This window comes from Rattus norvegicus, chromosome 6 (genome assembly GCF_021556685.1).
Source record: "Rattus norvegicus strain SHRSP/BbbUtx chromosome 6, alternate assembly SHRSP_T2T, whole genome shotgun sequence".
Taxonomy (NCBI): Eukaryota; Metazoa; Chordata; class Mammalia; order Rodentia; family Muridae; genus Rattus; species Rattus norvegicus.
The window spans coordinates 133,136,765-133,142,564 of NC_141539.1; the positions used below are offsets into that span (position 1 = coordinate 133,136,765).

The 5,800-nt window shown below is 47.3% G+C and overlaps 1 protein-coding gene across 4 annotated transcripts in view; it reads right to left on the minus strand.

Moving 5' to 3' along the window:
• Setd3 (SET domain containing 3, actin N3(tau)-histidine methyltransferase) overlaps positions 1-5,289 on the minus strand; it is a 66,927-nt gene extending 61,638 nt beyond the window's left edge. For 3 of the 4 annotated variants that reach the window (XM_087552910.1, XM_087552911.1, XM_087552909.1), the window contains exon 1: positions 5,132-5,248. The gene's annotated coding sequence lies outside the window, so the exon portion shown is untranslated. Of the gene's footprint in view, positions 1-5,131 lie in introns of all 4 variants that reach the window. The other variant, NM_001346470.1, reaches the window with a different exon arrangement.
• Between the last annotated feature and the right edge of the window lie 511 nt (positions 5,290-5,800).

Here is a 5,800-nt window from a genome sequence, read left to right on the forward strand (position 1 = left end):
GCAGTAGCAAAACATATGGGCATAAGGGTTTTCTCTTTGGTTTTCCAAGGATAAAGCTATTTTGCTTGCTTTGTCCAAGTATGCAGGAATGACCTGAGTTAAATATGGGACACAAACAAAACTTATAAAGAACTTCCCCCAGTCAGACCAATCTTACTTCCAGCTCTGTAATTCACATCCTTGTTACAGGTTAAAAACCGTGGAAGCCGATTAGATGACCATGACAATGGTAATTAACAAACCAAAAACTTCATTAGTCAGTAATAAATACTTCAGAGTAAAAGCAACTTTAATAGTACTTTTCATTCCTAATTCTTACTTTTTCTTAGTTGTACTTAGAAAGCTGTTAACACTGAAGTCAGGCCTATCTCCTAAAACTGAAATTGTTAAAGCCTCCTAATTGTAAATGCCCGTAAGACCACATCATGTCCTAATGAACTATAGTCTTTAAAAAGGGAAAGTGGTAGTTGGAGACTGAGACAAGAAGAGTGCAAGTTCGAGGGAGAGCAGATGGGTGGGGAAGGGAAGTGTCTGTTGTCCAGTTATTTGGGAACTTGCAGCAAAAGGGACAAAAGTTCAAAACAGCCAGGCACAGTGGCCTATGCCTTTAACAGTGCTAGGGAGGCAGAAGCATGTGGATCTCTGAGCTTAAAGCCAACCTTTAAACTCTACACCAAGTCCAAGATAGCCTGTCTTAAAAAACAAACCAACAGGGGTTGGGGATTTAGCTCAGTGGTATAGCGCTTGCCTAGGAAGCGCAAGGCCCTGGGGTCGATCCCCAGCTCCAAAAAAAAGAACCAAAAAAAAAAAAAAAAAAAAAAAACCAACAGACAAAAAGTTCAAGGACAACACAACACAACCCCCTGAGACCTTACCTCAAAATAAGACCTTTGTTAAAGGTCCAGAGATTTATACCATTTGCCTGGAGGCCCTGGGCTCAACCCTAGTACTGCAAAAAGAAACTGAAACTTAGAAATCACAAGACAGTGATAACACTAAAACAGCAGGTATTACTGAGTCCTGGGTATATGCGATTTTTATTTGTCAATAAAGAAGAAAAAATTGTACGAAAGCACAACTGTAGACATCCAATCATGTATATCCTCTATCCCACCTCTATTTCTTTAGAACATTTCTCCTAGATCTGTTCATCCACTCTCCCTCCCACTCAACCCCATTACCAAGTTGAGACTTGCCAAAGGTTAAACATTCACTTTGGCCTGGTAATCAGAAATCACTCAGTTTCCTTTCAAGGCCTAACTTCAGCAAAATCCTTGTCTCTACTAAAAGGAAAATTATTTTAAATAAAAGAAAAATTCTAAGTCTTTTATATTTATACAAAATTATTTTAATTCTTTTTTTTTCACTTGAAACTTGTTGACCCCTGTTTTGTGTCCCCAGTCTAATGATGTGTTTATTTCTAAAACCTAGAAGAGATTCCCAAGTGGAAATGAGGTCTATGAGGTTTATTTCTGGCTTAACTTACCAGACAAACTTAACACACACCAAAAAACTATTATTACATATTCTTCTAATTAAAAGTTTTTTCATAAGACTATTAATATACTTAATTTTTGTTTTGGTAAAGAAAAATGTATCACTAAGGGGCTGGAGAGATGGTTACTTAGATAACAGCATTTCATGTTCTTCCAGGGGACCTGCATTTGTTTCCTGACATCCATATCTGGCAGCCCACAATGATGTAGTAAATCCAGTTCTAGGTAATCCTTTTTTCTTTTTTGACCTTCATGAGACCAGGAATACATACTAAGGCCTGTGCTCCTGCACACACGTGTGCACGCGCGCACACACACACACACACACACACACACACACACAAATTTTCTTAACTTAAAAAATTAATTTAAGAATCAAAAGGTGGCTAGAATGTTTAACCAAGAGAGAAATTACTGTAGAATTAATATTTTCATTTCAATTTTGTGAAATATGGCAGCAAAGGTGCCTGAAAAGAGAACTTTACTGTAATTAATAATCTCAAGTGGCTGAATACAAATCAGAACGAACTGGTGTCACTACAGCAGAAGTAAAAGGACACAACAGGAGCTGGGGATTTAGCTCAGTGGTAGAGCGCTTACCTAGGAAGCGCAAGGCCCTGGGTTCGGTCCCCAGCTCCGGAAAAAAAGAACCAAAAAAAAAAAAAAAAAGGACACAACAATTCCAAATATCCTTCTCTAACAGAAAGTGACTCCAAACACAATAGTGAAAATCAGGAGCTAATTGAGAAAGCAAACACCTGGCCACAGCAACTCCCGAACTACGGGAACTATGTATCCACTGTGTGATGTTAAAATAATCTAGTTCTAATAAGTGGTTCTCTGCTCTTTAGAGCAGCAGGGCTTGCCTCTATTCCCAGGACTTTGGTCTAAGAGGAAGAAACACACTGAAATGTGTCTGCTGCAGGAAAATCACAGTGCTCTATAGCCAAGAGCAGGCCACCACTTCTAAAGACAGGGGACAGTCCAGCAAACTACACACAACAAACACAGTTACACTTCTAGCAGCTACTTCTGAGTCAAACTGAGACAGACTTTGTAACTAAAACAGTTCAGAAATTTGGAAAGCCTCAACCTGCTTGCAGAAGCCACAGTATATATATTTCCCTCACAGTTTTACCAACATTCCATCCACACAGTATCGGCTACCCTCCCTTTTCCAACGTTCCATTGCAGATTCAGCCACCAGCAGATGGAAATAGGTAAGAGGACAGATGGAAGTCCACCATTACCAAACCTCTTCTGCTGACCACTCCCTGGAGGACACAGTGTGACAACTATTCGCAGGGACCTTGTAATAAGTATTGGAATTAAGGCACAGACAACTCCAGCCTTGAGAGAGGTTAGTGTGCAAGTTAGATGCAAACACTTCCCCACTGCATATAAGGTCTGACGCATTAAGGGTGGGATAGGGACATCGTCTGTGGACTGGGGAGACTCTGCTAGAATTACTACAATCAAACCTACTCCATATGCTCCTGGTGCTACTTGGTTGAGCACTGTCATCTCTAAAATTCTCTTTTAGGTGGGATCAAGATTTAGAAGGTTGCTGACTGTTCACCAGTGCTGAGCATAAAAACAGTTTTCAAGTGGCTGACCTATAGAACATCAATCAAAAACTGAATATAACCTCCTCAGTTCCTTATTACCACGTGGCTTCTAAAAAATGGTTTAGCCATCTTTAAGTTTGGCCTAAACATGCATCACATAAGAAAGACAGTCAGTGACGTGTGCATGTGTGTGCTGAAGATGAAACTCAGGCCTTCTCACACAGTAAACAAACACTCTTAACACAGAGCTAGATCCCCAGCCAGACAGGGTCTCTCACACCGTCCTGGCTAGCTTTGAGTCTAAGATCCTCCTGCCTCAGGCCCCTGAGTAGTGAGGGCTACTGTGCGCTTGTGTGCTCTGTGGCAAGGCCCAGCTAACAGTATTTCAGTGAGAATTTTACTGGGCATTTATAAACAGAAAAGGAACAGAAACTCTCATTGGTAGAGCCCACATCAGCACAATGTTTGGATCTCCAAGTCCAGCATAGCTCGACTGAGATGTTTGCACAGTGAAAGAGGGGGAGAGCAGCAATCACTTCCCTCCGAGGGATCTAGAGTTGTGTATCCAGATATTAGTAAGATCTCTCGCAAGAGAAAGGAATGCACATCAGAAGAGGGTTGGGGGAATGAAGACCAAGGTTGTTTGGAGTCCCAGTAAGATTTTTTTTTTCTCTGTAGCTTTTCAAAACTTGGCTTTGCAAACTATTTTCTTAAGCCCTAGAAAAATTCATTCCAAAATGGCTGGAATAACACCAAAGTATCAATCACAGCGCCCCATTGGCCCATTTATAAAGTGAGCCTCTACAGGTAGGAGCCCACATACCACATACACACTGTAGGTAATGTAATGGTTCCAGAGAGTCTAGACAAACTTTTTAACTGGGAGAGGTAATGTCCTATACTGTGTGTTTTAAAGGAGCATTCACTTAAAACTCCCCAAGACTATCACTGTTTAAAACTCATTAAAAAACAAAAAAAAAACAAAAAAAAAAAAAACAACCCAGCATCGCTTTTGAAGGAAAAATGGGGACAGTATCACTTACATATGAAAAACCCACACTTTCAGTGTCAAATTCTGGTGTTAGTTTTTGTGTGTTTTCGAAAGGGTCTCCCTATGTAACTCTGGCAGGCCAGAAACTCATGATCCCCCGCCTCAGCCTTCCTAGATGCAGTTCTGTTACATCCATCACTAAAACCTCAAATCTTCTGAGGGTCTGCAAGGCAAAATGACTATCAGCATCCGGTTCAAGCGTGTTTACTTCGGTAACAACACCGTGTTCGTTTAGAAATGGATTACAGCATGCCCCAAGTCATCCTCAACGCGTGCACACTTCGGAAACGCACCAACGTCCTCTCCAGACACGACGCGGCGGGGGTGAGGCCCCTCGCAGTCAGTGGCGCACGTCACTAATCAGCTCCTTCTCCAGGAGTGGCAGCCAGGGAGAAGAGACAGAGTCGCATCCCCAGGCTGCAGCCGCGAGGAGGAAGAGTTGAAAATCGGAATGGCAAACTCCAAGAGCACTGAATGCTTCTCTCTCGAAGCGCGCTCGTCGCGTGTGGACCTCGGCCAGGGGCGCGTGGGAAGAAACATGACCTATTTTTCTACGCCTGCCTTTGCAAGCGGGCAGTGGAGGACAAGGCGCGGGGGCCGGGCTCCCGGTGGGCAACAGAAAGCTGCAGAGAGAGGCGCCTCGGCCCCAAGCCGCGTGCGCCCGCCGCCAGAGGAAGGAAACCAAGGCTGCAGCCCGCCACACGCAGTCCCAGCGCCCTGCGCGCGCTCCGGGCCCCGGCCGCACCCGAGGGCGGCGCCCAGGCCGCACCCAGGCCGCGCCCTGCACCTGCCGCCTGCCCCCGTCCCAGTGGCTGAGGGAAGCTACAGAAGCTCGCGAGTCCCCTCAGGACACAGGCCTGCCGGGCCTCGGAGCCCGCAGCCGCCCAGGCCCTGAGAGCTCAGCCGCGGCCGACCACTGGACCTCGGAGCCCGGCCGGCCTCACAGCGTCAGAAGCGGCGGAACCCTGTCCCCTCAGCCCGCGGGCCGCACGCGGGAGCTTGCCATCCGCACTCACCTGCCCGCTTTGCCTACGCGCAGCGGCGGCGCCACACTCCGGCCGGGACCCCACCGTCCGCCTCAACCAACCCCCAGGCGGCGGCGGTGGCGGCGGCGGCGGCGGCGGCGGCCGGACGGGAGGGGCGGGACGGCAGCCAGAGACAGCCCCGCCGCCCAGGCCCAACCCGGCTCCGCCCGCCCCTGGGCCCCGCCCACGGACTGCCGCCGCCGCCGTTCATTGGCCTGCACCTAACACGCCTCGGCGCGGCTCCGCCCCATCTCCCGCCCGCCCTCCAGCCAGGGTATTGCTCAGCCATTGGACATCAGCAACAGAGGCGGGACCATATTCGAGGATTCGATTGGTTAGATCTCGCCCACGATGAAGCTGTGATTGAACGACGGGGCTTTGGCCCCGCCTCCAGGCCGAAGTTCCGTTAACAGGTTCGGTTGCTCCCGAACTCCCTTTCGCCAATGGGGCGGGGCGGCTAGGAGGGTGTGTGCGAGCGTTTCCCCTCCCACTACGGACGTCTGTCCACAGGACCGCCGGGTGGGCGGAGAAGTGACTGTAGACTTGTTACTCTTTTTTTTTTTTTTTTTAGCTTTACTCTCTTCTAATTGGTTGACAGCCACCTGATTTTCACCGCCCCCCCCCAGTCGCTATTAACGTCTCGAGACGCAGGGTAATGAC